At 42.8% G+C, this 10,361-nt stretch overlaps 2 long non-coding RNA genes across 5 annotated transcripts in view; one reads left to right on the top strand and one right to left on the bottom strand.

Moving 5' to 3' along the window:
* Positions 1–1,128: 1,128 nt before the first annotated feature.
* Positions 1,129–8,439, bottom strand: LOC111930267 (uncharacterized). Of its 4 annotated transcripts, XR_015288332.1 has the most exons (4): positions 6,272–8,439; positions 3,681–5,667; positions 2,835–2,975; positions 1,129–1,370 (listed from the first exon to the last, which is right to left on the bottom strand). It is a non-coding gene; the product is annotated as an uncharacterized LOC111930267 (long non-coding RNA). The 4 variants fall into 4 exon arrangements; XR_015288331.1 differs by having other exon boundaries at positions 3,681–8,424; XR_002865087.2 differs by having other exon boundaries at positions 1,129–1,499; positions 3,681–8,409.
* Positions 8,440–8,468: 29 nt separating this feature from the next.
* Positions 8,469–10,361, top strand: part of LOC147652587 (uncharacterized) — a 37,143-nt gene continuing 35,250 nt past the window's right edge. The window contains exons 1-2 of the long non-coding RNA XR_015288334.1: positions 8,469–8,556; positions 8,940–9,164. This is a non-coding gene — a long non-coding RNA (uncharacterized LOC147652587). The remainder of the gene's footprint in view (positions 8,557–8,939; positions 9,165–10,361) is intronic.

The raw sequence follows: 10,361 nt of genomic DNA, 5'->3' as shown, positions 1-10,361 counted from the left end.
TGAACTCTTCCTCCAATTTTTAATTGAAACAAACATACACATACATGTAAGTAGGCCAAATAATTTCTGAATAGGTTTTGTACAGTATTATGTAGGGCTTGTATCTTTTCTAGAATGAAAATTAAAGATAACCTTTTATTCAGTTTAAAAAACTTTTGACTCTTAAAATCTGTTGTTTTTCAGTTTTGATAATGGACAAGACTGGAATACATTTCTTCCCTGCTTTCACCAAAATGAAATGCACATTTTGACTTTGGCTGGCATTCTGAGACATAGTTCATTAGTCCCTTGGAAACTGCAGATTTTTTTTCTTAAAACAGCATCTCCAGGTCACTTCTTTTTCTTAGCTTCCTCCCCGGCATAATTGCCCAAGGTCCCATCTTACAAGCTCCCATGTAGTTGTTTTTTTTCTGGTGATTCTAATACCACTGGGATTTGATAGTCTTAAAACACTGACAGTACCTCAGACTCTCAAAACTCCAGCTGGCACTCATGCTCAACAATGTCTGTAGCCACATCTATCTAAAGTTTATGCAAATGCACTTGGGCATGTTCCTGTAAATAATTTTTGTGTGGTTATACAAGCTAATTTAAAAACCATTAAGCACTGAATGAACATTTGCATCAACAAACCAGATTTCTGTGCTCTGAAACCACAATTTACAATAAAAAATTATCTTATTGATTCTGCTTGTGAAAATGCTGTGAAACTTGACAAAGGATGTATATGCAAGACCGCATATTTGACCCTTGAGAAGAAAATGTTTATCAAGTAGCAAGAGAATCTTCCCACAGACTATTGTTTTCAGGCCACAGGATACACTCAAAGCTCTCATGATTTAGCAGAGTAAGGGCTAGGCCAGACCCTTCTATTTTCTACTTTAGCAGCAAAAAATAAATCTATCTTGGTGCACTCATATTACTAAAAAGTAATGCATCGTACTCACATCCTCATTGATTTACTTTAAGTAATTCCTTTGTTTCTGCAATTATACAGGCTATAGGTATAGGCTGATACAGGTACCATTACAACATAACTAGTGAATAAATATCTTGCGATGTGTATTTGTAACTTTTATGACATGTTGAAGAGTCATGGTAAAGAAATTCTATGGCACAAGACGAGACTGCAATTCTCCCTCTTTCATGTCTTTAATATGAAATACAAGCTGCAAAAATAAAAGGAAAAAATAGCTTTGTATATACCTGACACTTTCCCTTTACAGATCACTGCAGTCATCCTTTAAAGACCACTTCAGTTTCCTACTTGTTCTTAAGCTGAATTCCAGTTGCAGTTGTAAGTTGGATCCTCCTGTTTCAGTGCAGGCCTCTTTGGCAAAATATCTGTGAGACTTCAAAGCAGCTGAAACCTGATACACACACAGCAACAGAAGAGGAAGGTGACCACTGAAGTTTGGATGGCACAAAGCAGTCTTATGAGATCTTAATTTATCAGTCACTTCTGATAAATTCTAGATCCCACATCAGGTTTTCATACCCTGTGGAAGCAGAAAAGCCAGTCAAAACCTACACATAAAAGGGTGGTGGCGTGAGCGATCACGCTCTCTGTGGAAACCCTACAGAATGGATACCAGAGGAGAGGAAATTCTGATTTCCACACCTCTCCCACCCAAATCTTTCTTTTGAACAGAGTGGGCACAAGAGAGGACTATTCCCAGCAGAAATGGTAGAATTCAAGCCTGAGATCTACAAAAAAAAAATATCTCTTGACCCATAGAGATCTAGGATGAGCCACAAGGAACTAAATAACCAAAACAGAAGTATAGCTACTCAGCTAACTTTCTTAACTTTCTTAATTGAATTCATGTACTCTGTGAGTATAAATACACTTTTATAATTGTTATGGTAACTATAGGTGGCTCAGCTCTTTCAAAATAGATGGAAAATAATTTCATGTTTTAGCCATGATCCAGATTCTTTTTGTCAGTTTTTGGACTTCAAAAATCATGAAGTGTTTTCTCCCTTCTTCCTGCTATATGAAATCCTCAGACGAACAACAGAGTGACTAACACCCTTTGCTATGGAAAGAATGAAACTGAGTATTTAGAGAGTTGCCAAATGCAGAATAAACAAACTGATACAACAGTTTCCACTCTCTATCTAATATGGTGATCTCAGTTTGAGTTTCAACATCAATACTGAAATCCTCAGACAGAACACTCTTCCAAACAAATAATATCTCTTTGAATGTCATATTATAAGAAGCAACTTCACTGAAAAGTGGAAGCTGCTGATACCACAATAATATCCTCTCGTGGTAACAGTATCATCTCTTTTCATGCAATGTAACTGTTTCTTCCATAATAATTTAAGCCATGGAACCCTGCGACTGCAATTTGTGATTCTAAGAGAGTTCTGGGAATATATCCCAGCACTCTCAGTGATTGGCAGCTCTGTAAAGAGCGATAGCTAGCCCAACTATCCATCAAACAAATGAGTGGTAAGTCATCTGGAATTTCTCCCAATGCTATTCATTTTTCTGTAGAATTTAATTCTGTTGTGTGTAGGAGATGTTTCCCAAAGGTTAATAACTGTGTCATTCTATATTTTGCTCAGAAAACTAAGGGCTAGAAAACCATATTTCAGACTAATTGTGTATAAAATACTTTAAAAAATAGTCACCTTGAATTATTGAAACACAAAAATGAAATGTATTTGAGGGCTTTTTATATTTTCTTCAGACTTAATCATTCAGGTTTGTTTAAGAATGCTGCTCAAACTATCTAGAAGCTCCTCAGGATACTGGGTTTTGTTTTATTCCCCTTTTAAATGAATCCACTGTTAATGCCCAAGATAAGAAGACTAGGAAGTACCTCCATTCCTTAGTATGAACAGCCCAGAACCCTTTGCTGGAGAGAAATGCTCGTTACAAGTAGAAATGAGAGGGCACTCTTTCATTTTGAGATGCGGCCAACAGAAGGGATACTGCTCTTTTCTGCCTGGACTAAACTTTCCTAGAATACAGAGCACATGGGTTATGTTTCCCTCTGGTCCATATCCACCTCCAACTACTTATTCCACTTCCTAGGCACATGCTGAAAGCATGCTATTGTGAGCTGTTCTTGGTGGGAATGTTCTCCATGGCTACTGCTGAAATTTTGCCATTTCCCAGAAAGGAAAGGAAGAATTCCTGGTGCCAGAGAGTAAAAGTCAGTACTGAGACTCTTTGGACTTTATATGAATATCATCCAGAATATGTTCTTCAAAAAACATAGAAACAACCCCTGGGGTAAGAATCAAACCACATTTCCTCCTCCCAGCTCACTTGTCTTAAATTTTACACTCATTTGCAGAATAAAACGGACCTCCTTCCGAAAGTGCTCAGAAAAGCTATGAAGAGATGCCAATTTAAATACTACATTTAAACTCAATGTGTAAGCCCCATCAGTGAAGAATAGTCCCACAGTCTCACAGAGAAGGAAGACTCAAGGGAAACAGGCAGTCAAAAAAGAAAGAATTCAGTAGTCTTCAGGTAAAAGGGCAGCTGAACTGAAATTTTGTCCTTTCTACTGCTACCACATTCTTTTGCAGTCATGTCTTTTCCTTTCAAGTCTAGTGCTTGAACAAAACTCATGTGTTTGTGCCCTAATTCTGAGGTTCAACAAACACTTCTATCTGTAGCAAGCTGATGCTGCCATTGAGTGAAGAATCCTACCTACCTGCTATCTTGGCTGTTTGCTTCTGTTCCTGTATTTTGTCCTATCTTGTATCAAACATTTATGAGGCCACAGTCTAAACTGGATCAGGAAACTGGTCTGTCTGAATGCTAGTGGTTATTTTTCCTGCTGGGTTACTTTCTAGCTGGAACAGGTCTCTGAGTTAGCTGTAGAGTCACATGAACATCTGTGCAGCGCAAAGGTTGGGGCAGCACAGGGGCAGGAACAGGCAACCAAGAGCATAGTGTGGAGTAAACAGATCTACTTCTTCCATTAGCAGTGCCTGTGTATGCTATCATGTGTTGCTTAAACCTTACTCCAGGGAGCCTGGGGCTTGATTTGCAGAAGTATTCACAATTACAAGTGAATTCCTGGGGAGATGCGCTTCTGGAAAAGAAGAGCTATTCCTTCCTAAACACATTGGAAAGCCAGGTGCTAGCTATTTGATCTATAAAATGGGGATAACAATATCACCTTACAGGAAAGGGGTAAAAATGCATTTGTTGCTGTTTGTGAAACATTCTGTTCTGATGAACACTCCAGATCAACCTCGTTGGCAACACATCTGCCTATCTTCAGGGCTAGAGAACAACAATTTGCAGAAAGGAAGGTGTGGAGTTGTGCTCTGATTTTCCAGACTTCACATAAACTGGGGAGAAAGTTATATAATCATGTAATTGCAATTCATATTATAGATTGTCTATGCCCAAGAAATTTGAAATAGAGGTATATGCATATGGTGCTTGGGACTTAGGAGTATTTGAATTTTCATAAAGCAGTGAAATTCTGCTCATGTTGTTTTTAAATACTTAAATGGTAAGATATAATGGCTGACATTGTATCACATCACTTTCAAATCTGAATCAAGGAATCCTCTCTCCAAAAATGTCCCTTTTGCATTACCTTCTTGTCAGGCAAGGAAAATTTCTAATTTTCCTTCTGTTTTCTTGCACTTTCTCCTAAGTCTGTAGTACTATGACTACCTGACACATTAAGCTGAAATACTGTACATTGGTCTAACCAGTCATGTTCTTGCTCCGCATACTAAATTAAAACCAAAAGGTAACATCAAAATAATATTTTTAAGTATTCTGATGTGCATCCAAATAAAATGTAGGGTTTGTTTTACAAAAAACTTTTCAGCCAAGGTTATTAACTGCCTTTATTATTGAAAAGCCTTTTAAATTCATAAAGTTAATGGCTATGTACATGCCTCTGTAAATGTACATTTGAGACATGTTCTAAATGTGTGTTCTGCAATTCTTTTCTGAGGGATCCACAGCTGTCTAGGTCCTAAGTGACTCCCATTAGTACAGTTTCTGGGCTTTTTTTCTCTATTCCAGTGGTTTGGCAGACCATAGAAATGCATAAGAACTACGCAGATCCTTGCAAATTGTGAGAAAGAGGCTGCTGACTGCAAAGCAGGACAGACAGGCTTGGCAAGAGGAAACTGCAATGTGGTTGGGTGCCTCTGTGAGCCCACAGCTGAGAGGTCACAATTCTGGCCTGTCAGACTTGACACTGATCATTTCATTTTGTACTTCCTACTTGACAATCCCTTCGCACCAGCCTTCAGGCTCACCTGCACACTTTGCTCCATGTGCTGTTTTGTTGCAAATGCTCCTGGCATGCTTTCTTTTCAAATCCTTTTTTGAGAGAAATCCTTCAATATTTCTACTATGTTAAATATACCAAAGTCTGAAACATTTCCTTGCATTTATAAAAAAATACATTTTCCCCACTTCTAGCTAATGTGTATTTCTCACATTGAGTTTTAATGACTTCAAATACTTTCATGCCCTATTAGTAATTACCCATGCCAATTAAATGGAATAGATTTACTTCAGGATGAATTCTTATAAGCTGCATAAAGCATTGCTTTAAAGTGCCTCTGAAGCCCCTTAGAGAGTTCAAATGACTGTATGAGTTGGCTAGAATTATAACTGGTGAAGTCAGGGAGTGTTTATATCTTCTTGATGTCAGAAAAGGCCTGTTCGTGAGTGAAAAAAAAGAGAAAAGAACACAGAAGTTATAATCCACAAGAAGCTGCCTTTCCTACTAACACTGTCTAAAGAAGTTGCCTCTTTTCCCTGTCCCCAATGCCCCAAAGCAAAACTGGCCCTTCCTTATGGCACTATAACTGTTTATGTGCTATAAACTGGATCGCTGAAATGATCCATATGAAAGACAGTCCTCTAATCCCCAGGGCAATAATGCTAGAAAACACTCTAAGAACCTAAAGCCTTCCCTGCAGATAGAGACTTTCTGAGAGCATGAATATCCTGGAATGCAGTGATCTTGGGCTCTATCAAATCATCGCTATGTGAATTGCTTCATCTATTTTTCTGGGGAGTTGTATATCCAAATTGTAATGCTTCTTGGAAGGGTGTGCTGAATGCAAACTTGCACATGTTCATTGTTCAGCAATGAATAAATTACGCACTCAGTTTCAGGGTGGTTCAGGTTCTTAGTCAGATTTTCCCTGTGCTTCCAATAGCTCCCACTGGCTCTACTCAGAAACAGTCCTACTATTTACCCTTTCATAAAGCCAGATCTTCAGATAGCAACATAAATATCAATTAATTTACACTCACCTTGCTTTTTTGAGGTAAATAATTGTATAATTTTCCCTTTTTGTTTAAAGGACAATACTAGAACAGAAATTAAGTGACTTGCTTATGGTAACACAGCAAGTTAGTGGTAGAAGAAGGGTTGGCCTTCAAAAATCATTGGAATTTTTGAGGCTTGTCCCTACACAGGGAAACCAGCTGTGCATCCTTCATTTTGTAACAGCTAGTCAAGGAGAGGCTGGTGTGTGAGTGCTCTATAAAAGAGAAGAGAGTTCTTTTGTTGTGGAATTAGGTGTGCATTATTGAGGCAAGATAATTATTTTGGAGTAAACCCCTTGATATCCCTCTTATTTTAGATCTTTTGATGAGTTTCTTACATAGGCCAGGGGTAAACTCTAAATTCTCCTTCTCTCCCTGCCTCAAGCCTAATTAATAACTGCTTCTTATAAAGACACAGAAAAGTTTGTACTTCCACAAAATGAAGATAAATGAATTCTGCATGTCTTGTGAGAACACATATTGCTCTTGAGCACTGCTGCCCCCTTAATCACTAGCTCTAGATGGGGAGAATCATGCAACAGGAAGAATGTGGTGAGAACAGCATCTCACACCAGCAGCCCTCCCACGGTACCCCTGCAGTACCAGATGTCAACCTCTCAGGTCGAGATTCAGGCAGAAGCTGCAGGGGCCCAGGAGCAGGAGCCAGCTCCTGGCTGGACTGCAGGCAAGGGTGTGTGCAGATAGCAGATAGGCTGGGCTGCTGCTTGGTGGCAGAGCCTCTCCCTCCCTGTGTGCCCCTTCTGAATGTCTTCCTCATCTGAAGATCTGACACAGCAGCAGTGTGTGAAGGAGGATCACACAAACGGTTTGAGAATGTGCTAGCCTCATTAACCTCATTAAAGAACTTGCAAGCCAGAGCCTCACTATCTAAATTCCTCTGATGAAGGCAAATTCATAATTGCACACCACAGTTCCTAATGCTGCAGTCACATCCAGTGCTGTTGTGTGTATGAACTTGATGCCTGTAAGCCTCTTTGGACTTGGCTTCATAGGGTTGGGGCTCCAGCTGCCAATAAAAAAAAATCATTTAAATAAAAATCAAAAAGCCACCAATTTTTTTAAGGTAAAAAATCACATCAGGTGGGTGATATAAGATGAACATATTTAAATACTGAAAGTGTTCCTGTTTTTTTTTTCTATCTCATCAATTCTACTTTTTGTTCCGTGCCAGAGCAGCACTCGGGTCAGTTCTTCATCCACCTATGATGTTTCTTCTTCTTCTCAGGAAAATGAGGCCAGGACTGTTTTTTCTGACCCTATAACACCTGCAGGAGTCACAGCCTCAAGTTGGGAATCTGTAAAAGAGTGATTGCTCTCTGAAAATCCAGATATTTTTAGAGTATCAAACACTGTGATATTTAAACATCAGTACTGAAGGTCCATTAGGAACAGCTTCAGAAGGTATCGAGCCACATGGATCCGTATGTAAGTTTTGTTGGGCTTTGCTGTCCAGACATTCCTGGAAAGTGAACGGGGTGTGAAGCGAGCATCTCTGCGGCAGAGCAGCTGCTCACCACAGCTCAGTTGCTCTAGCTATCACCATGCTGCACACTGCTGGAAAGTTGCCAGTCCAAATCACAGTGTCCTAATTTCAGGGAAAGCTTCACTTAAAGTGGTTTAACTGAGATTTTTAACGTTCTGCCAAGCCAAGGACGGTGACAACCACTAGCAAAGTATCCGCAATGTGTTACCCACAGCTTGTTTTCAAGATTCTGGCCATCTGAAAACAGAGCAGTGCTCCTGCAGAACAAGGGGTGATGTTGACGTATGCTATTTTTTTTAGATGTGCCTTCCCACATCTTTAATTTGTTGTATGTTTTGGATGTCTAAGGAAGATTCTATTTTAATTTGACTGGCAGAAAAAGAGCTCGGGATGTACTATTCGTACGGCACCGGTAGATTTTGACTTTGTGTTAGCAACTACAGCGACCTTCTCCCTCCAGATCTCTAGGAGGCTGGAAAGTGATGTAAATATCAAAATGTAAGAAGTCAACCAAAACGCAGGCAGCCCGGCGCGGGCCTGGGCCGCCCGCTGGGCCCGGCGCTTGGCTGTTGCCATGGGAACGCGGCCGGGGCGCGGGCGGGCTGCGGGCGGCCCCTCTCGCGAGAGCGGCGGCGGGCGGAGCGCGGCGGGGCGGGCGCGGGGTGAGCTCATCGCGGGCTGCGCGGGCGGGGAGCGCCGCGCTCAGCCCAGCCCAGCCCAGCGAGCGGAGCGGAGCCGCCGGCAGCCGCCGCAGCAACTTTGTTGGGTGAGTTGCGAGCGGGAGCGCCGAGCCGGGGCGGGCTGCGCGCCGCTCCCCCTCCTTCCTGCGCGGAGCCTGCCGCGGGGAGCCGCCGTGCCGCTGGCCGAAGGGGTGTGCGGGTGGGTGGGTGTGCGTGCGGGGGAAGGGTAGCGGCCCCCAGCCCGACAGGGGTTAACGGGGGCGAGGGCAGCGGGGTCCCGGTGAAAGTGGCCTTCAGAGCTGCCTCCCGCCGCAGCGCGCGGAGCCACCCGGGGGGCGCCCGCCCTGAGCGCCCCCGGGGCGGTGGGAGCCCGCCGTGCCGGCAGCCCCGGGGCGGGTTGGGCGCAGGTCTCTCCGCAGCGAGCCGTGCCGGGTGCTAGGTTCCGGATTTGTGTCTTTTTTCTCCGCAGGAAAGGCAGCCCCGAGCGGGAGCAGCGCGGCCGGAGGCGGCGGTGAGCGGCGGCGGCCCGGCCCGCTGCGCTCCGCGGCGGCGGCGGCTCCCGCGCTGCCCGTCCGTGCGGAGGCGGCCGCGCCGAGGGCGCCCTGCGGCGGGGGACGCGCTCCCCCGCGGCCCGGAGCGGCACACGCCGCTCGCCTCCACGGCTCGCTAGATAACTTGTCTCTTGTTCGCCGCTGTAAGTTGCACTTAAGCCTTTTTTTTTTTTTTTTTTTCTCTCCCTTCTTTACTTTTTATAGCCAGCGAGGGTGTAGTCGGACTGGTTTTGTTCCGAGCCGGTGCTGAGACCGCAGTAATGATAACAATTAGGTGATTTGGGGGCAGTGCCGGTGGGGATGTTCTGAATGCTCTGCTCACGAGGAGGCGGGGTGGAGGAACAAAATGTTTGCGGATGGTTGATTTCTTAACTGGAAGCCTGGAAAAGTGGGAAAACAGGGAATGCCTTAAACTGAATGTTAAGCGGAAGGAGGAGGTGGAGAAGCAAGGCAAGGTAGATGAGAAGGAGATTACCTTCCTAAACCGAGTTTGTTTGCTCTTCCCCTGTTTTATACGGCATGAAGACCTGATGTTAACGTTGTCATGCTATATTTAAAAATAACTGTGTTATTTGTACTGGATAGCTGTGATGCAGCTTCAGTTCATGTAATGAGGAATGCACGCATTTATGTCTGGTAAGGCAGCGACACAAAATGGGAATTGCTCAACTTAATGAAGATCTCCTTGTATAACCTTGGCTACAACATCTGTATGTTTTAGATTGAGGAGGCACATTTTAACCCGTAGAATAAAACAGAGACATTTTTTTTGGATAATACTGCTTACCAAATCGCATTTAAAAATTTTGTCTGCAAAATGGCTTTAAAAAATTTGAGTGATGCTGCTTTAATGAACCCGTTACTGCATGCTGAATGAAGTGCATCTGTGAGCACGGAGCCCTAGTTGATAATACAATGCAAATTTGTCTTCAGAGTAAAGGTGTCGGATTTCATTAGGTTCCAGATCTGTATGGATGAACCAAGATCGGTGTTTTCTTTAGAAAGCAGCCCTTCCATGATGCGGTTTTGATTGATCGTTTTTATTTCTTTTTCTAACTATGGGAATTAAGCACTTATTTCCTTTAAATTAAGGCATAAACCAGTTTTGTAAAAGGGAAAAGAGTTTTTGCTGCAGGTACTAACTGGGTAGCAAGTATCTGTGGTCTCTCAAGTGGAGAGTTTGGTTGTTATTTATTTGGAATATATTGCTGGGCTAGTCTCCATTCCCCTTCAGCTGAAGTGGTGAGAGAGACATGTGAAAGTATTAAGGTAGAAGTTTGTGGCAATTGTAATCGTGGAGATCTCTGAGCTGTGTTTCAATGTCAAGGCTTTTATGCCTT

The sequence above is a fragment of the Cyanistes caeruleus genome, chromosome 6, assembly GCF_971803275.1.
Source record: "Cyanistes caeruleus chromosome 6, bCyaCae1.hap1.1, whole genome shotgun sequence".
Taxonomy (NCBI): domain Eukaryota; kingdom Metazoa; phylum Chordata; class Aves; order Passeriformes; family Paridae; genus Cyanistes; species Cyanistes caeruleus.
The sequence above is the reverse complement of the archived record's forward strand: the minus strand, read 5'-3'. Positions and strand labels throughout refer to the sequence as shown.